This window comes from Pseudorca crassidens, chromosome 1 (genome assembly GCF_039906515.1).
Source record: "Pseudorca crassidens isolate mPseCra1 chromosome 1, mPseCra1.hap1, whole genome shotgun sequence".
NCBI lineage: Eukaryota > Metazoa > Chordata > Mammalia > Artiodactyla > Delphinidae > Pseudorca > Pseudorca crassidens.
Window position 1 is genome coordinate 93,195,850 of NC_090296.1, and position 21,918 is coordinate 93,217,767.

General features: G+C 41.8%; 1 protein-coding gene and 1 long non-coding RNA gene across 10 annotated transcripts in view; both read right to left on the minus strand.

Annotated features, from left to right (window-relative positions):
* The window catches only part of ATP8B4 (ATPase phospholipid transporting 8B4 (putative)), a 256,643-nt gene that overhangs the window by 24,609 nt on the left and 210,116 nt on the right, over nucleotides 1–21,918 (minus strand). The gene's annotated exons all lie outside the window — the stretch shown is intronic.
* Nucleotides 17,853–21,606, minus strand: LOC137230872 (uncharacterized). The gene is made up of 2 exons (XR_010946299.1): nucleotides 18,035–21,606; nucleotides 17,853–17,986 (listed from the first exon to the last, which is right to left on the minus strand). It is a non-coding gene; the product is annotated as an uncharacterized lncRNA (long non-coding RNA).

A 21,918-nucleotide genomic window follows, 5' to 3' on the forward strand; every position in this document is an offset into this window, starting at 1 on the left:
TTATTCAATACTGAATAAACCAGACACTATGAAAAAATGGTGATTATTGTATTCTGAGCAAGGTTAGCCCCATGGTAAGAAGTAAAGAGCATGGACATTTCCACTGTCAGTCATCTCAAGGAGAGTTCATTCTTAGGGCAAAAAAAAAAAAAAAAAAAAGAGAACAGAAAAGAGGAGTGGGGTAGATGAGGGAAGGAAGGAAATTATTTTACTCTCTGTGTATCTCAGAGAGTTGAGGCCTGGAATCGACATAGGAAAGACCTGCTCAATGTCATTCTCTTTGAGGGTAGGCTGAACGACAAGGCAGGAAAGTTGAATTCAACCACCAATAAACAGCTGAGACAGGATTTACGCAAAGCGGCAACATTAGTAACTACCATCAAGAGGCCTATGCCTGTGACTCAGAATAACCATTCTAGTAACCAGTTTTTAAGTTCTCTGAACGGTAATTCCCTGTTGTTATTCTTTGAGGCCTGCTAAACTCTGTTCTTTGAGTCTGACTCTGCTGTGAGGATTTGAAAGGGGGGCCTATGTCCAGAGATGTGCTAAGTGTTTAACAACTAGCTCTTCAAAAGAAAGAAAAAGCCCTGATTTGTAGCCTTGACCAATTTCCATGGTGTAAATATTTTCCCATGACTGTTCAAGCAGTCATATCACTGAGTTGAGAAGCGAGGTGCCACAGCACGCCATTGTATATAGTATTTCCACCACACAGATCCAACAGATAGAAATAACCTCAAGAGCATCATCAGCAAAATATGGTAAAAGCTAATTTAAAAGGGATGAGTCTTGAGTATTCATGAACTTTGTGTTTCATATAATTTATTTAACTCGTAAGTTTATATAATTTAATTTTTAATAACAGCTGTGTTTAACCACTGGCTCACATAAATCCTAAGAATTTAACAATCAGTTCCTAGGAACCAATATGGGCCAGCTCTAGCATACCACGGCCTATGTTTATGCTTGGAGCAAAGTAGTACAGACAGCAGCAGTGACCCAGAGGATCTTAGACTCAATGTGGCAAGAGAGAACCTACAGAAGGGCAGGTCAATAGCCTGGAGTATCAGGCAACCATGAGAACAGACCAGAAAAGTTTGTCAGCACTCCCTGGAAACCCCAGGATATTTTAGCAGAGGTATCTGACACAAGCCTGGGTTTATGGTATGCATATAAGATAGGGGCATGTGCCATCAGTAACAATTGATTCATACCAAACTCCCCACCGAAGATAACAAAAAAAGCTAAGGAAAAGAAGGATCTTCATCAAAGCTTCAATGAACTAACTAGTGGGGAATACCTGTCAAGATAAAGGAGAGGATAAGAATTTAAGAACCACTTCAAGGCGCAGGATGATGTTTTCTTTCTCCAGAGAGTGTGTTTATCTCCTTCTATCAGCTGCTGAGGTTCGGATGAAGGCCTGATGTTTTCTGCACCACCCAGCTGTCCTGCCTGTGACCCTATTGCCAGGAGGCTGCCCTTGGGTCCCAGTCCAGAGAGGGAAGTATTTCAACAGGATCTCTACCCTTGACAGGCATTGAACCTCATCCCTCTAGTCTCAGGAAACGATTAAAAGAGAGGATCCTGAGCTTCACAGTTGCCTCCTGTAGATCATCAACATCCTCAGGGCACATGGCTCAGAGCAGTGCAAACCTCCAGGGTCCCAGCCCAGAGCAGAGTGTTAACAGAGTCCCAGACACCAACTCCTATCTTCTGGACTCCGGTTTGCTCAGCCTCTCTCTCTTCCTTCGGATGAGCAAAGGTGTCCAACAAACCTATTCTTAGAGATATATGTTCAGAATGTCTGCCTTCGTGTACGAGGAGACATATGAAAATGCTCATACCAGAACTGGTTATAACAGTCCCAAACCAGAAACATCCATCAGGAGTGGAATGCAGAAAGACACTGTAGTATATTGATATCATAGAATTCTACAGAATAATGAAAAGCAAGGAACTACAGCTATATCCCAAACCACAAATGAATCAAAAAATATATACAATGTTGAGCAAAAGAAGCCAGACAAAAACGTATGATTCCATTTCAATGAAGTTTAAAAATGTGCCAATCTATTCTATGTTGTTTAGAGATTTATACTCATAGGATAAAATTATAAAACGAAGTGATTATAAAATATCAGGGCAATGATTAACTCCAGAGAGTTGGAAAATGAGGTGTGACTGAGAAAAGGCAAGGGAGCTTCTGTGGTTTGGCAACGTTCTGGTTCTTGCCCTGGACTGTGGTGACGTGAGTGTTCATTTTACAATTTGTTAAGCTGACATTTATGTATTACGTACTTTTTTGGTAGATTTGTTATATTTTACAGTAAAAAAGGAAACACATGACCTTATTTTTTAGTCATAGCCTGGTGAGACTTTGGGCACTGGGAGGATTTTTAAAATCCTGATGACCATGCCACATCCAGGCCAATTAAATCAGTATCTTTGGAGGTGGGATGATCCAAGCATCGGTAATTGAAAAAATTTCCCAGGTGATTCCACTGTGAAGCCAAGATTGAGAATTTCACTTACCGCCATCCAAAAAAAAAAAAAGCACTAGCTGACACAAATCCTCAAGCAGTAGCTGATGGCATCTTCTGACTTTCATTTCAATTCATTTTCTGATTGCAGTATGGAAAATATAAGAGGGGGAAAGCAATTAAATTGAAGTCTTATAGCATCAGGCAGAACCTGGTACTGTCAGATCTCTTCTTCTTCCTGCACCTCATCTACCATCAAACTTCTACTCACTGAGAAGAGATGATTTTAGGTACAAGGAAGAAAGAAAGAATCTGGAAAATTACTACAAGCTAAACTATGAGTAACTGATTAAACCTGCAATTATCTGACGGTAGCATTTGTAAGCTGGCATTCAGATTTGAAGTCTCATTTCACAACTGGAGCAAGAGAGGACAGGAAGGAAAATCAGTGAGAATAAAGTTTAAATGAGTTTTTGCAACTTCTTGCGAGAGTTTTTGCTGCCACACAGAATCACAACAACAAAAAGAAAACTAGCTGATATGTACTGAACACCATATGCACCAGGCACTATTTTAACATATATTGACTCATTAAATACATATACTGACTCATTAAGTAATCACAACAATCCTGTGAGGTTGGTGCTATCAACAGCCTCCAGTTTACAGATGGAGAAACTAGTTTGAGACCCATTATATTAGGAGACTGCCCAACGTCACACTGAACACAAAGATTTTTAAGGTGGGGTATGGAACTTTTAAGGGATCCACAATGGCAAAACTATTTTCAGAATGATGCTAAGAAGCTGATTATTTGCCCTATTCACTCTCATTCTTGCATAAGTATATATGACTTGTGATATCACAACGAACTGAATGCAGAAGCAGAGATGAGAACCCAGCTGCTTCCTATTGTGCTAAATAATAAGAACTTAAGTATAAAAATTGACTCTCTTCTCACAGCTTATTTTTTGGAGAGTACAGTAATTTTTTTCATTAAAATATGTCATTTAGGTAAACATATCATGGGTTCATTATTTTTTAATAAATTAATAAAAGTTTAAATTTTTTCTCCATTTTAATTTCTGATATGATAAATATTGATAGATAGAGTCCTGAGATCACAGAGTTTGAGAACTGCTGGTCTAGCAAGTGTCAGGACCAAGTTCCAGCCCTGGTACTCAGCATTTACAGCCCTGACCATGGCATGAAACCACCTCTCAATCAGTGGTATCATTTGGCAAGTTTCTTTAAAAGCTTCTTTGCTCACATCATTTTATACAGTTGAGAGTGTGCAAGAAATACAGTTTTGTATGCTGTTTTTTGTCATTTGAAATGGTAACATTAGAATTTACCCAAGTTTAAAACCTTCCAATGGCTTCCATTTTACTTGGAATGAAATCCGGGCTCTGCGCCATGACGTAAAGCTCTTCCTGAGCTATGCTTGTCTGCCTCTTCAACTTTGCTTCACTGTACTCTCGCCCTCACTCACGGAGCTTCAGCTTCACTGATTGTCTTTCTCTAATTTACCAGGCTCATTCCTACATCAAGGGACAACTGCACTTGCCACGCCCTCTGCCTGGAATACTTTAACCCCGGGGTATTCAAATGAAAGTTTCCCTCTAAACACTCAGGTCACAGTTCCAGTGTTACCTTCTCAATGAGAACTTCTACATTACCCAGTTCTTTCTTAATAACAATTCTGAAATCAGCTCACTAATTTACTTCTTTATTATCTGTCTTCATCCCACTAGAATATAATCTCCATGAAACAGAGACTTAACGCACAACACTAACTCCTGTGCCTAGAGCATCATCTAGCCAATGGTAGGTGCTCTATAAATATTTGATGAATTATTTTACAACTTTTTATAAATGTTAGACATTTAACTTGCTACTAGACCCTCCGCTGAGGATGTGACACAGGCTTCTCAAACTCAGTGTGCCCAGGCCTGGACTCATTCTCACAGTTCCTTAACCAGGCTCCCTTCTTGTGTTCCCTGTATCAGTTTCTGACACCACCACCTCCATCCCAGGGCCCAAGTCAGAAATATGATCTCTCTCCCTCTCTCCAACACCCGACATCAAATTAATCCCAGATCCCACTGATTTAACCATGCCAGATCGCTTGTGCTGCAGCCCAAACCACTCTTCACTTCTGTGACTTTCCTCCTATTGTCCCCCCTCCACCCCATGGCCATCCTTTCCCTCCTCACCTGCTTCGCTCTGATTGATCCTTGAAGGGTCAGCCCAGAGACAGATCTTCTAGGAAGACTTTCTGAGCCCTGCCCACTTCCATCCTCCAGGGCTGGGTTCCAGGCCACTCCTTTGTAGTCCCATGACACTCCACACCTCACCGCTTCATAGCTGTCAACTCACAATTATTTATAGGCTGGTTCCCAGGCCCTCCCCACTAGACTGAAAGCTTCTTGGTGAAACCAAGTAGGACCCTGTGGGGCTCCTGGGCATGGAAGCCTTTCCTTGTCCCCCATTTCTTGTTTGTAGGAAACAGACTCCAGCCTCCATGACCTTCCCTGAGGTCCAAAGGGAAGATTCGAAGAGTTGCTAATCAGGGAAGGGAGGGGATGCGGAGAAAAGGCAGGAGCAGCGAAGAAACAATAGTGCAGCCGTGGGGCAGGGTCCTGGTTCCACCTCCAGGGATACACATAACAATCTCTTTGAGCTCTTTACAGAACTAAAACCCCCAACAAATGGAAGATGTCAGCATTCTTCATTCCAGAGAGGATGACAGTGTGATAACCTTGAGAAGCTCATCAGACCACCTGAGACCAGATTACAGGAGTGCAGGCCCTGAACACACCCTAATCTTATCAGCAACCCTACCCTTGAACCATTGCTATAAAACTCCTCACCAAATCCTCCTGGGTTGGGACACACAGTTTTTGAGGGCAGGAGCCTGCTGTGTCCCCCTTTGCCTGGCAAAGCAATAAAGCTCTTCTTTTCCACTTCACCCAAAACTGTCTCCAAGATTCAATTCAGCACTGGTACACAGAGGCCAAGTTTTTGGCATCACTGAGAGCAGGTCATACAATTTATTCATCTGTGGGAGCTCAGGAACCTAACTCAATGCCCGGCAGATGGTAAGTATTCAACAGAAGGAAGCTGGTATCTTAAGGGTAAAGGTACTGGAGTCAGAATTCTGATAGAACTGCGTGTCCCTGAGCAAAATACTCAATCTCTCTCAGTCTTAGGTTCCTTGGCTATAAAATGGGGATTTGAGGGGGGCTGTGAGTATTCAATGAAATGCGTAGATGCCAGTACAGCAGCACCTGACAAACAGATAGTGAATACATTTATTATGCAAGGAAGGGAGGGAGGGAGGGGCCTGCAGGGATTCAAGCTTCAAGCGATATGTTTAACGGTAAATAAAAAGGTATATTTTCCCACAAATTATACTTTTCTATGAAAATACAATTCTTTATTGCTACAACTAACCATAGATATTTCTATCCATAATAAACTACTATATTAATGAAATCAACAGAAAATTAGAGCACGATTTAAAGAAAACCAAATACCTTGATATAATTATCATTTTCCTCGTGAATACTTAATTGTATCAATCACTGTTCACTCTTACTCTAGTTTTGCCTCAAATGTGTTAAACTGAGTCATTCACTTTTAAAAGACACCTTTCCCAGTTATGTGTATTGATTTAGCACAGCTTAGGTAGGGTCTTCCATAAAAAATCAAATCACAAGCAGTATTTCTTCTACAACAGGCTTCTTCCTCTCCTTGCAAGAGATCTCCAACTACTCAAATAGTTATCCTAGTAAATGCTCCACTTCCCCTTTAAGTCCTTAGCTACACTCAGAAAAGTTCACAGACATCCTCTGGTGACTAAGACCAAAAGAGAGGGGCATACTCATGACCCACATGGACCCCATCCCTGTTTCTCCCCTTCCACGCATGCTCAAGCCCTCTACTATTTCCACTACCCCCCCACAAACACTCTCTCCCTCCCTCCCCTCCCCTCACATGTGGGTTCATCAGATGCCCCAAAGATATGGGCGGGGTGAAGGAAGGAGGGGGAATGATTCCTCTGTAGCCTCTCCCATGGGAAGCATTCTGGCCGGAGACTAGACCAGACCAGTGCTGACATTCTGATTTCGGGTGACTCAAATTGTTTATATAAACAGGAGTCCTGAACAAAAATATTTGTCCTGAGGCCCCCGTCCTCCTAGGGGCAGCCATACCACCTCTACTTCCAAATTTTCTGTTACCCATTTCCAATATTCTTAATAAGAGGGAAAAGCCATGCTCCTGTGCCATGCCACTAGTATGTTTGGAAGTCTAAAATTGTCTCTTCACAGATCAGAAAAAAGACAGTGGAATGTTCATTTTTCCAACTTCACTGTTTTCCTATTTAAGGAAAGCTCCTCCTGGCTCCCTTCTCTGTGGGAGCAATTTATCAACCTTATCAACCATTTTATACATAGAGTAAAAATACTCCAGCTATAAATTATAATCTAACAGCTTGGGGAACACAAAATCTATGATTTATAGAATACCACATTTAAATAAACCTTAATAAGGATCTTAAACAGTTACAAAGGTCTTTCTCTTCTGAGACTATTGGCTTAGCTCCTTGTTCAAATGACAGGATGAACTACCTCTCTGGAGACATGTATTCCCCCCTTTTGCTCTGTGTTGCAGAGGAAAACTATATAATGATATTTTTCTTTTTGGCCTTAAAAAATTTGTCATTTAAAGAAAACACATTGTGGAATAAATATGAGGTGCTTAGCCTCAGCACATCTGTTACTGATTTGTGTAATTAGCAGAAACCCACCAGCAGGATCCAGGAGGAATGGCCCAGACCTGAGCACCTGCCCCTCCCCCGGTTTTCCACAGAGCACATCTGGAAGGGGAGGGGAGGGGAACCGCCAGCCTGGTTGACGTGGGCTCACAGGTAACCAAATCCATGAAGTCATCCAAGCCTTGAGGTTAGTCACACTCTTTCACGTCACTTTCCAAACTTTTCATTGTGAGTTTTCTTATACTGTTTGACAGAACTAATGTTTTTCTGGCCTTGACAAGATAATTGTTTCCATATCACAGCAGAATTAAAAAAAAAAAGTACACAGCTCTGTATCTCACTGACAATGATAAATTGTCATCAGATAATATCAGAAGTACACAGTGCCAGTAGTTGCAGTTTCAAATGTGAATTTCCTAAATAGGGCTTCAACCAATGGTTTTTTTTTTGTTGTGGGTTTTTTTTTTGGTGGAGGAGGCAGGTGGTTGAGGGGTTCTTATGGCTCTGTCTCTGGTGGGGGATAGTTTATTAAAAGTCCTGAGGGCATAAGGTACTTTTAAAATAAGTTACATGTATAAACTGCACACAAATCCACAGTGGATTCCACGAAAATCACGCAGGCTTTGATAACAGACTGAGATAAAGCATGTCCTTAGAAAAGGTCCATGATTCAGTTTAAAGACTTATCTGACCTTTATCCAAACCCCTCTGGTCCAGAAATCTGGTTGGAAATCTCATCAGGGCAGATTATATTTAAATGGTCTTTTAGTGGCAGTTTGGTTGGAGTGTTTGCTGGCAGAAGGTGGCCTCCAGCTTCCAGATGATTCCAGGAGGAAGTTGCCACCTTTCTAAGGATCCAAGCTGTGGGAGATACTCCCTACAGCATAAGCTCTCTCTCAGTAAGAGAGTTCATTTTCTCCCCCATAGTCCTAGTGTACTGACTGTTTCTGGACGTTTCTCCTTTAGATTCCAAATAAAGCAAACATTTGCCTGATTAGGGGTTAGGAGAATACAGTATTTTTTTTTTTTAAAGATATCGCCATTCTCTCAAGTCTATAACAATTCCAGTGGCCATTTATCAAGCGGAGCAGAAGGGGCACTGGAAAAAAGTCAGAAGGCATGATGAGCTCTAGCGTCAGCCTTGTCTACCACCGATCCTCAGCTCTTGGGGGACTCAGGTTCCTCCTCTATCAAATGAGGGGCTAGACTCAGTATCTCTGACATTCCCTGCCAGAGCAAAGATTTACACTTTCTGTTAAAGACATACACTTTCTGTTCTGTGTCCCAGCTGCTTCTCCCAGGAGAGCCTACCCAGCAAAGCGAACAAAAGCAGTCTGGTCCCTCCCAGGCAGATTCTTTCTCCATGTGTCCTAAAGCAATCACAACAAAGGTGAGGCGCTGAAGCCAAGCAGAGGAAAGTCCATAAACCGAGCACAGCCCAGCCTGCACCACATCATCATCCATCTGAGATGTCCTAAGTGCCACCGTCTCACGAGCAGTGAATCGCCCCACCCACCGGCCCCGTGGAGCCTAGCACGCCACAGCCGGATGGGCTTGCACACCTGCCTCAGCCCACCTACCAGGATGGGGCAGTGCCTGGAATCTACCGGAGCTATCATCAGAGAATAAGAGACTGGAAAAACTTCACCAGGCCCCACGACACAGGCCAAAGGGAGTAAAGAAATAGCACATGTCACTTCGTTAAGTAATTAAATTGGTGTTTTAAAAGTCAACAATGTGTCTGTGAAAGAACAATCTATTTACGTTTGGTCAGGTGTTTTGGGCTGCAGAGTAGATTACTTCAAAGCAATCTGTTGAGAGATGCAGGGAAGAAATACTTAGGTGCTTATGAATCACGCTGAGATTGGACAGGGCTGGTCCCAAGATACGGCCCGTCCATGACAAATTTAATTTTAAAAAAGTCTTGGTGGAAAAATAAGCGAAAGGTGACTACAGAGTTATTCAACATCAGTTTCACATTTATGAAAATAAAATCGTTCCCAGACTGTTAAGTTCCCTGAGGGCAGGAACTGCATCCCTCTGGTTCATTCTTGTGTCACTGGAGGCCTGCAGAGCCCTTGGCCCCAAACTGGTACTCAGTTTATTCTTTTGAAATGAATGAGCATTCAGAGACTATAGGCTCTGTGCTGGAGGATGTGAGTGAGTCTCACTCCTATGGGGATTAGAAGGAGAAGTGACTGCAGATCAGGTCTGCCAAGCAAGGGCCTCTGAACACATGCCTGCTGTTACTGAATCTGCCGGGTCCTGGACCTTTTATTACTACTGGCTCCATTTCACCGTGGAGCTTTCAATTCCACTGAAGCAATGTAGGAGAAGGATGGCAGCGGTGGGAAGACCTCAGACGGCCAACTTTCATTAACAGACTGGAAGTAAGCAGCTTTCTAATGGGCTCTAGGAGCTAAGAAAGGATTGTCGCCCAACATGTGGCTTTGGAGGCCCAAGCCAGCTAAATGATTTCAATGGGGGAGAAAGTGTCACTGCAAATATGTCCCCTATTCAAAAATTCTCATTCTCTGTAGAGTAGCATTTCTCCCAAACATGTTGTTTTCTTTTCCCTTGCCTCATATTTACAGCATATTGTCCTTAGAAAAACAGGGCTAAGAAAAAAAGCCAAAAGCTTTTTCAGTTAAACCTGTCGTTAATCAGGAGCTTCTAGTGAAAAACAGGGAATGGAAAAGAGACAATGATCCTGACCAATCTCAATTCCATATCCGAGTTGCTGTCACAGCCAGTTCTCAGTATTACTAACACACCAGCCCGCTCACATGGGGGTGGGGTGGGGGGAGACCAGCGTTTCCATCTTTATAGTGGTATAACATCTGTTCTAGAAGATACTTCTTGCTGTATGCAATAAGTAATGCCATGCAGTTTTTTAAAGGTATTTCTGAATGAGTTGGTTTTAAATGGAATTTTGGAAATTAAAAAGAGATTAAATTCAGCTAACTGCAGGTCAGTTGGAAAGTGTTCAGGTATGACAGGAGGCTTTCCCTCCTTTTACTCTAGTCTCGCACCTTTACACAAACTAGCCCCTGCATCCCTGCAGGTAGCAACACCTGCAGGCCTCCAGACCTCCGCTTAATTTTGAAAATGTTCATATACTCACTTGAGATTAACTGAGCCCCTGAAGTCACACCAGATGCTCACACATGCCTTCTTTTTCCCATGCTCTCATATTAAGTTCCAATACAGTACTTCTATCAGACATATTTGTGCATATCTTTATTTCCCAATGAGAAAATGAGTTCCAGGTGGGTAGGAACTTGGCCTAGTCATCATTTTGTTTTCTCTTCCCAAGACAGTAAACAAGCATTCCAACTAGCAATACAATGTTGTGTGACTCACGGCTATAAGCAAGGGATGAACTATTCAATTTAAAATGACAAAAATTGTAATGTTTATAAAATCAGAATAAACTGTAATAAATTCATATTTCAGAATGCCATTAAGAAAAATAACATTTTTGAAGAATGTAAAACAAGGGATTTCTCAAAATGTGATTTTTTAATAAGAAAAAAGCAAAGAGTATGTTCTCAGATATATAAAAGTCAATATATTCACATAAAATTATCTTTATAATAAGGAAAAAACTTTGAGGATAGTGAAAAAGATTTTACAGAAGTTTAAATGAAAACCTCCCCCCCACCCCCCCGATTCCTTTAGCATATAAAACAGGACTAATTTATCCCTGGACTAGATTTAATTAAGAAAATGGAAGTTTTTGAAAGAGAGGAACATAAATAGCCTATGCTTCTGGGAATAATATTCTTAGCATCATTTTGTCCTTTGTACATTTTACTGCCTCAAAACATTGAAACTAGAATAAATAGTTTTGAAACTGTCAGAGCCATCTATTCCAGAATTGCCCTAAGTGGGTTCTATGTGGTACTGTAGAGTTCTGTAGGACTTTATGCATGTTGCTTGGGGAAAACAAGGTTCCATGTCACATGAGTTTCAGTAATAATACCAAATATCATTGACCCTGAGACACTATTTCTTCTAAGAGACACCATTATTGATGCCAAGATTAGACCAAATGGAGAATCTAACATTCTCATAACGCTAGGGCAGCAACGGGCTGAATCTTTAGTGTGAGAGTAAAGGAGAAACAAATCTTTATGCAGAAAGGCACTGCAAGGAAACTTGCCTGTGTCAACCTTGGAACTAGCTAAAGGGAGAGACAAAAAAATTTCTCCTGAAAACTTGACTCTCAAATGGTATTCACCAGAGTTTACAGTTCAAATTCAAAAAAATCCTGGAACAGAGAGAAAGATCTCAGGTAGGTAGTATCCCCAGGGAACTGGCAGATGACACACAAATGCTCTCCGGAAAAAAAGAGACTTCAGGAGTGATGTCATCAAGATGGCAGCATAGGTCATTCCCAGCTTCAGTCTCCCTCAGAAGAAGACTACCTAACAACTATCCACAGACAAGACACCACTGTGAAAATCCCAGAACTGGGGGCTGAAGCTGAAGTGTCCTGTTGGATCACAGAGACTGAGAAGCATCACATTAGAAGGGAAGGAGGAGCAGCTATACCCTGACTGTGTCACCCCTCCCCCAGGCCGGTACAGCATTGCACCAAAAGGGCCCCTCTGGGCCTATGGCTTCTCCACTGGGAGAAAGAGAACCCAAAGTGGATCAGATAGAGACAGATAAGTGGGGGACAGGGCTTACAGCAATCAGCACTCAGCAGCACTGAAGCAGAGATGCCAGCCAGGGGCTCTGCCCATCTGCAGAGCTGAGCCAGTAGCCCCTTCTGGCCAGGGACTTTGTTTGGTCCAGGCAGCATCTGCCTGATATGGGTAACCAGTCAACAAGCTGTATTTGCTGTGGAGACTGTTCTGTGGCCCCACCTAGGCAGAGAAGAAAATTCACAACCTGCTGAGTATAGCCCCCAGTCCTACCCAACCGGGAAGCCTGGCCACTGAACCCAGGTAGCCAGGGAGCCCTCCATGCTACAGCCCTGCTTATACAGAGCCCCAGGCCAGAAGGCCTACCCAACTCTGAAGTATAGCCTCTGGTCTCATATGACCAGGGAGTCAGAACAGCGACCCTGGGTAGCCTCAAAGCCCAGCGTATGGTACCACCCAGTCGAGAAACCCAGTCTACAGCCCCACCCTGAAGCAGAGCCCAGCATACAGAACTGCCCAATTGCTAAATGCTGCCTATAGCCCAGCCCAATCAGGGAGCTCAGCCAGTGAGTCCACCCAATCATGGAGCATAGTCTGTGGGTCCCATCTGATGTGGAAGCCCAGACAGGGACCCAGTCCAACTTTGGGACACACCCTTTGGTCCCACCTCATCACAGAGCACAGCATGAGGTCCCATCCAACCTTAAAGCCCTGCCTATGGACCTGCATAAACAAAGAATGCAGCCGTGAGCACCATCTGGTCAGGAAGCACAGCCTGAAATGTCATCTACCGTGAGCGATCACAGAGCCCAGCCAGCAGCAGCCCCCTGACCTCAGAGCATAGGCAGTGACTTCACCCAACTAGAGACCCTGATAGCAAACCCCACTGCCCACAGATGCTGCCAGCTGACCCATCAAGTACCCCAAGCTGCAGGAGATCTATGAACCGTCTGACAAGGAATTCAGAATAATCCTCTCAAAGAATTTCAGTGAACTATAAGAATACACGGGCAACTAAAATTAAGAAAACAATGCATAAACAAAATGAGAAGTTCAACAAAGAAATAGAAATCATCAAAACGAACAAATAGAAATCTTACAGCTGAAGAATACAATGAGAGAAGAAAGCAATAAGAGCATCAACAACAGACTCAACCAAGTAGAAGAAAGAATCAGTAAATCTAGAGCATAAGTCATGTTAAATTATCCAAACTCAAACAAATAGAAAGTAGAATGGTGATTTCCACAGGCTGGAGAGAGAGGGAAATGGGGAGCTGTTTTTCAATGAATATAGAATTCAGTTTTACAGGATGAAAAAATTCTGGAGATCTGTTGTACAACAACGTGAATGTACTTAATACTACTGAACTGTACACTTAAAAATGGTTAAGACAGTAAATTTTATGTTTATTTTTTTTACCACAATTAAAAATATTTTAAAATTATTTTTTAAAAACTGATATAGACCACAATTAAAAAACCTACTTCATATGGTTATTATAAGTATTGAGCTAATACAGTCAAAATATTTACACAATGCCTGGCACATAGTAAGTGCTCTCTAAGTGTTAGCTATACTTGCAATTTGCTTTTGTCCCTACCTGTTGGTGTCAACAATATCATGATTCCACCTAGCAGATGACAGCAAAACGTTTATGCCATTACATGGGCACTGTCACTGACTTGCTGCCTTTTCTTCTCCAACAGACCATAACAAATTACTACTTGCCACTCTCCTGACAAGCCTATCTACTTTTCTGGAAATAAAACCTTCAATTCTCCACAATGTGGACAGCTAATAAAATTTGTGAGATCACATTTTGCCATGTCCACAAAGAATGCACCTCTTAGACATCCCTTTCCGTACCTGAGATATAAGTTCCAGCAGGCATCACAGTCTGACACATACAAGGGGCTTAGTAAATATTCACTGAATGAATGAAAGCCTTAAATAGTAGGATTCAGGGATCCTGTCCAGTAAGTATAAATCTTTTATTATTTTATTATTTACACTGAAAACTAGTTAATCGCACAATCTTCATTTGAATCCATTGTCAGTCCTAAATGGGCCTCTGTGTTCTTCCTGATGCTAGTGAGTTGAGCTGGACCAGTGGTTCTCAAGCTTTAATGTGCATGGGAATCACCTGAAAGGCTTCTGAAGCACAGCTCCCTGGGCCCCACCTGACTCTCTGATTCAGTAGGTCTGAGGTAGAGCTCCCAAATTTGCATTTTTAACAAGTTCCCTGTAGATGCTAATGTTGCAGGTGGGGTACCATACTTTGAAACCATGGGGCTGGCCAATATAGAAGAAAATCTAAAGGTATCCTTTTTGAACCCAGAGCCTGGAGTGAAATCCAACTCTACTCAATTTGATCATATCATCATAAAAATTAGGGCAAAATGGGTAGCAGTCCAAGATTTCTACTCAGTAGCCCAATTGGTCTTATGTGGTGACTTCTCCCCTCCTTACAGAGGATTATTGGCTTATTTAAATCAGCAAAGACCTAGGCAAAGCAAAATAAACCAGGGAAAATCCACTCTATGTCTTTCCTAGAATGAAGCTATATATAAGAAATGTATTACTTGTGGTCCAATTAGCCATCCTATGTTAATATTAACACCACTGAAAAAAGACATCTTTCTACTTTCTGGAATCAATGCCATAATCACACTAAGATCTTAAGACACTGAGCCCACAGTGCTGGTCAGGCTGCACACATTTACACAGACCAGATGCAAAGCCTGTAGAGATGGCCCTTGGTGCAGGTAGAGTAAGTGGCACCTGCAGGAGTGACTGGACGCATATTGGAAGGACTCTCCTTGCTGGATCTACCTCAAGCAAGCATAGGAAAGGACTCTAGAAACAACCAACAACATTGAAATGACCATACGCCTTCTATATGCCAGGTGCCGTTCAAGACTATAGGCTGTATGGATGACTCAGATGTGCTTCCTTTCCTTGAGAAGCTCAGGGTTAAGCTAGATACAATCATAAGAGACTGGGTGAATTGGGAAAAGAAATCCTCTCCCCTGAAACAGATACCCATTTTTCTCCTGACCTTGTCTTAGTGCATGTAAGCCTCAGGGGCCATGGCTTTGGCAGGGTTGATAAGAAGATTCTAAGCCCTCTGGAACAATTCTTTTAGGGGGAAAAGCTGTTTGCTTAACTGGCCCCTCTGCCTCAGAAAAGATCAGTAGAGTCCAGAGTGGACAAAATGAAAAGTCATCAGATTGGATTTCACTCCAGGCTCTGGGTTCAAAAAGGATACCTTCAGATTTTCTTCTATATTGGCCAGCCCCATGGTTTCAAAGTATGGTACCCCACCTGCAACATTAGCATCTACAGGGAACTTGTTAAAAATGCAAATTTGGGAGCTCTACCTCAGACCTACTGAATCAGAGAGTCAGGTGGGGCCCAGGGAGCTGTGCTTCAGAAGCCTTTCAGGTGATTCCCATGCACATTAAAGCTTGAGAACCACTGGTCCAGCTCAACTCACTAGCATCAGGAAGAACAGAGGCCCATTCAGGACTGACAATGGATTCAAATGAAGATTGTGCGATTAACTAGTTTTCAGTGTAAATAATAAAATAATAATAATAAATAATGAAACAAAGAAGAACTCAGAAAAGACACATGCTCAATTAAATCAAACATTTAAGAAACCTAATTACAGCCAGGTGGTGTGTCTTATAGCTGAGTTTTTATCAGATACTCATGTATTTGGAGCAATCATTGTTCTCCCTTGCTGTTCTCTTTTAAACTGAAAATACTGTTAAGAAGATCAAAAATCTAGTTGCTTAACATTTGACTCTGACCAGTTTTATCAGATCCCGAAAGCAGAGCAGAAAATCACCTAAATGTAGAGATTAGAAGTCACTGAACATTCATTTCAACTTCATAGTTTTAACAAAGACAACTTTGGCAGTAAATCTGCCTATCCAAGCCTGGTGTGTCTGTCTGCCCATTCAAACCACTAACTACTCTGCGTCCTAAGAGCTCTAAATAAGGGTTAAGGCATCTCTTCTGTGTTTTGTGATCTTTCAAAAGCCCCAAACTTTTATAATATGAAAACTGGATCTCTCAAAAACACCACTTAGCAAATAGCCTTGCTGCATTCTCATGTGGAGAAAAAGCCAACAGTCTAGGAGGGCACAGGCCACATTCCCATGCTTGTCTTTGTTAGACTAAAGTGGAACCCTGAGCAGGTAAATATCCCCACTCCAGTGCCTTCTCTGAAGCGGCGCTAAGAAAACTTTTATTTCTGAGAAACTAAAATCAAGACTTTGCTTTACTTCAACTGTCTAGATATTACCAAAAATATCAACAGAATTTGCTTTTAGTTTGGGGAGTGTTATTCTTAAAAGAGAAAATTAAAAATGGGTATGGATGTGCCTTTAGGAAATCTCAACTTCTCAGAAAAAGGGGAAAATGTACAAAACCAATTTTCATTACAAAAAGGATTTGCTAATCTCCCTTGGAACATTTAAGATAACATAAAATGCTAAGATTTAATTCATACTCATTTTTTCTGGAATAAAATAATTGAAAAAATTAGCTCCACATATATCATTGCAACCAGTAACTAAAACAAGAGGAAGGAGGAGTTGAGGAAGATGGCGGAAGAGTAAAACGCGGAGATCACCTTCCTCCCCACAGATACATCAGAAATATATCTACACGTGGAACAACTCCTACAGAACACCCACTGAACGCTGGCAGAAGACCTCAGACCTCCCAAAAGGCAAGAAACCCCCCACGTACCTGGTAGGGCAAAAGAAAAGAGAATAAACAGAGACAAAGAATAGGGACGGTACCTGCACCAGTGGGAGGGAGCTGTGAAGGAGGAAAGGATTCCACATACTAGACAGCCCCTTCGCGGGTGGAGACTGCGGGTGGCGGAGGGGGGAAGCTTCAGGGCCACGGAGGAGAGCGCAGAAACAGGGGTGCGGAGGGCAAAGCGGAGAGATTACCGCACGGAGAATCAGGGCCGACCGGCACTCACCAGCGCGAGAGGCTTGTCTGCTCACCCGCCGGGGCGGGCGGGGCTGCGAGCTGAGGCTCGGGCTTCGGTTGGAGCGCAGGGAGAGGACTGGGGTTGGCGGCTTGAACATAGCCTGAAGGGGTTAGTGCACCACGGCTAGCCGGGAGGGAGTCAGGGGAAAAGTCTGGAGCTGCCGAAGAGGCAAGAGACTTTTTCTTCCCTCTTTGTTTCCTGGTGCGCGAGAGGGGATTAAGAGCGCTGCTTAAAGGAGCTCCAGAGACGGGCGTGAGCCGCAGCTAAAAGCGCGAACCCCAGAGACAGGCATGAGACACTAAGGCTGCTGCTGCCGCCACCAAGAAGCCTGCGTGCGAGCACAGGTCACTATCCACACCTCCCTGCCGGGGAGCCTGTGCAGCCCGCCACTGCCAGGTTCCCGGGATCCAGGGACAACTTCCCCGGGAGAACGCACGGCGCGCCTCAGGCTGCTGCAACGTCACGCCGGCCTCTGCCGCCGCAGGCCCGCCCCGCACGCAGTGCCCCTCCCTCCCCCCCGCCTGAGTGAGCCAGAGCCCACGAATCAACGGCTCCTTTAACCCTGTCCTGCCTGAGTGAAAAACAGACGCCCTCCGGCGACCTACACGCAGAGGCGGGACCAAATCCAAAGCTGAAACCCGGGAGGTGTGCGAACAAAGAAGAGAAAGGGAAATCTCTCCCATCACCCTCAGAAGCAACGGATTAAATCTCCACAATCAACTTGATGTACCCTGCATCTGTGGAATACCTACATAGACAATGAATCATCCCAAATTGAGGAGGTGGACTTTGGGAGCAAGATAGATTATTTTTTCCCCTTTTCCTCTTTTTGTGAGTGTGTATGTGTATGCTTCAGTGTGAGATTTTGTCTGTATAGCTTTGCTTTCACCATTTGTCCTAGGGTTCTGTCCGTCCGTTTTGTCTGTTTTTACTTAAAAAAATGTTTTTTTCTTCATAATTATTTTTTATTTTCATAACCTTATTTTATTTTATCTTATTTTACTTTACCCTCTTTCTTTCTTCCTTCCTTCCTTTCTTCCTTCCTTCCTTCCTCTCTTTCTTTCTTTCTTTCTTTCTTTCTTTCTTTCTTCCTTTCATTCTTTCTACTTTTTCTCCCTTTTATTCTGAGCTGTGTGGATGAAAGGCTCTTGGTGCTCCAGCCAAGAGTCAGTGCTGTGCCTCTGAGGTGGGAGAGCCAACTTCAGGACACTAGTCCACAAGAGACCTCCAAGCTCCACATAATATCAAACGGTGAAAATCTCCCAGAGATCTCCATCTCAACACCAACACCCAGCTTCACTCAACGACCAGCAAGCTACAGTGCTGGACACCCTATGTCAAACAACTAGCAAGACAGGAACACAACCCCACCCATTAGCAGAGAGGCTGCCTAAAATCATAATAAGGCCACAGACACGCCAAAACACACCACCAGATGTGGACCTGCCCACCAGAAAGACAAGATCCAGCCTCATCCACCAGAACACAGGCACTAGTGCTCTCCACCAGGAAGCCTACACAACCCACTGAACCAACCTTAGCCACTGGGGACAGACACCAAAAAAACGGGAACTACGAACATGCAGCCTGCAAAAAGGAGACCCCAAACACAGTAAGATGAGCAAAATGAGAAGACAGAAAAACACACAGCAGATGAAGGAACAAGGGAAAAACCCACCAGAACTAACAAATGAAGAGGAAATAGGCAGTCTACATGAAAAAGAATTCAGAATAATGATAGTAAAGATGATCAACAATCTTGGAAATAGAATAGAGAAAATGCAAGAAAATTTAACAAGGACCTAGAAGAACTAAAGATGAAACAAGCAATGATGAACAACACAACAAATGAAATTAAGAATACTCTAGAAGGGATCAATAGCAGAATAACTGAGGCAGAAGAACGGATAAGTGACCTGGAGGATAAAATAGTGGAAATAACTACTGCAGAGCAGAATAAAGAAAAAAGAATGAAAAGAATTGAGGACAGTCTCAGAGACCTCTGGGACAACATTAAATGCACAAACATTCGAATTATAGGGGTCCCAGAAGAAGAAGAGAAAAAGAAAGGAACTGAGAAAATATTTGAACAGGTTATAGTTGAAAACTTCCATAGTGTGGGAAAGGAAATAGCTAATCAAGTCCAGGAAGCACAGAGAGTCCCACACAGGATAAATCCAAGGAGAAATATGCCAAGACACATATTAATCAAACTATCAAAAATTAAATACAAAGAAAATATATTAAAAGCAGCAAGGGAAAAACAACAAATAACACACAAGGGAATCCCCATAAGGTTAACAGCTGATCTTTCAGCATAAACTCTGCAAGGCAGAAGGGAGTGGCAGGACATATTTAAAGTAATGAAGGAGAAAAACCTACAACCAAGATTACGCTACCCAGCAAGGATCTCATTTAGATTTGATGGAGAAATTAAAACCTTTACCGAAGAGCAAAAGTTGAGAGAGTTCAGCAGCACTAAACCAGCTTAACAACAAATGCTAAAGGATCTTCTCTAGGCAAGAAACAGAAGAGAAGGAAAAGACCTACAATAACGAATCCAAAACAATTAAGAAAATGGGAATAGGAACATACGTATCGATAATTACCTTAAATGTAAATGGATTAAATGCTCCCACCAAAAGACACAGACTGGCTGAATGGATATAAAAACAAGACCCATATATATGCTGTCTACAAGAGACCCACTTCAGACCTAGGGACACATACAGACTGAAAGTGAGGGGATGGAATAAGATATTCCATGCAAATGGAAACCAAAAGAAAGCTAGAGTAGCAATTCTCGTATCAGACAAAATAGACTTTAAAATAAAGACTATTACAAGAGAGAAAAAAGGACAGTACATAATGATCAAGGGATCCATCCAAGAAGAAGATATAACAATTGTAAATATTTATGCACCCAACATAGGAGCACCTTAATACATAAGGCAAATACTAACAGCCATAAAAGGAGAAATCGACAGTAACACATCATAGTAGGGGACTTTAACACCCCACTGTCACCAATGGACAGATCATCCAAAATGAAAATAAATAAGGAAACACAAGCTTTAAATGACACATTAAAGAAGATGGACTTAATTGATATTTATAGGACATTCCATCCCAAAACAACAGAATACACATTCTTCTAAAGTGCTCATGGAACATTCTCAAGGATAGATCATATCTTGGGTCACAAATAAAGCCTTGGTAAATTTAAGAAAATTGAAATCGTATCAAGTATCTTTTCTGACCAGAATGCTATGAGACTAGATATCAATTACAGAAAAAGATCTGTAAAAAATACAAACACATGGAGGCTAAACAATACACTACTTAATAACGAAGTGACCACTGAATAAATCAAAGAGGAAATCAAAAAATACCTAGAAACAAATGACAATGGAGACACGACGACCCAAAACCTATGGGATGCAGCAAAAGCAGTTTTAAGAGGGGAGTTTATAGCAGTACGATCCTACCTTATAAAACAGGAAACATCTCAAATAAACAACCTAACCTTGCACCTAAAGCAATTAGAGAAAGAAGAACAAAAGAACCCCAACGTTAGCAGATGGAAAGAAATCATAAAGATCAGATCAGAAATAAATGAAAAAGAAATGAAGGAAACGATAGCAAAGATCAATAAAACTAAAAGCTGGTTCTTTGAGAAGATAAACAAAATTGATAAGCCATTAGCCAGACTCATCAAGAAAAAAAGGGAGAAGACTCAAATCAATAGAATTAGAAATGAAAAAGGAGAAGTAACAACTGACACTGCAGAAATACAAAAGATCATGAGAGATTACTAAAAGCAACTCTATGCCAATAAAATGGACAACCTGGAAGAAATGGACAAATTCTTAGAAAAGAGCAATCTTCAGACAATGAACCAGGAAAAAATAGAAAATATGAACAGACCAGTCATAAGCACTGAAATTGAAACTGTGATTAAAAATTTTCCAAGAAACAAAAGCCTAGGACCAGATGGCTTCACAGGCGAATTCTATCAAACATTTAGAGAAGAGCTAACACCTATCCTTCTCAAACTCTTCCAAAATATAGCAGAAGGAGGAACACTCCCTAACTCATTCTACGAGGCCACCACCACCCTGATACCAAAACCAGACAAAGATACTACAAAAAAAGAAAATTACAGACCAATATCACTGATGAATATAGATGTAAAAATTCTCAACAAAATACTAGCAAACAGAATCCAACAGCACATTAAAAGGATCATAAACCATGGTCAAGTGGGGTTTATTCCAGGAATGCAAGGCTTTTTCAATATACGCAAATCAATCAACGTGATACACCATATTAACAAATTGAAAGAGAAAAACCATATGATCATCTCAATAGATGCAGAGAAAGCTTTCGACAAAATTCAACACCCATTTATGATAAAAACCCTGCAGAAAGTAGGCATAGAGGGAAGTTTCCTCAACATAATAAAGGCCATATATTACAAACTCACAGCCAACTTCGTCCTCAATGGTGAAAAACTGAAACCATTTCCACTACTATCAGGAACAAGACAAGGTTGCCCACTCTCACCACTATTATTCAACATAGTTTTGGAAGCTTTAGCCACAGCAATCAGAGAAGAAAAGGAAATAAAAGGAATCCAAATTGGAAAAGAAGAAGTAAAGCTGTCACTGTTTGCAGATGACATGATACTATACATAGAGAATCCTAAAGATGCTACCAGAAAACTACTAGAGCTAATCAATGAATTTGGTAAAGTAGCAGGATACAAAATTAATGCACAGAAATCTCTTGCATTCCTATACACTAATGATGAAAAATCTGAAAGTGAAATCAAGAAAACAGTCCCATTTACAACTGCAACAAAAAGATTAGAATATCTAGGAATAAACCTACCTAAGGAGACAAAAGACCTGTATGCAGAAAAGTATAAGACACTGATGAAAGAAATTAAAGATGATACAAATAGATGGAGAGATATACCATGTTCTTGG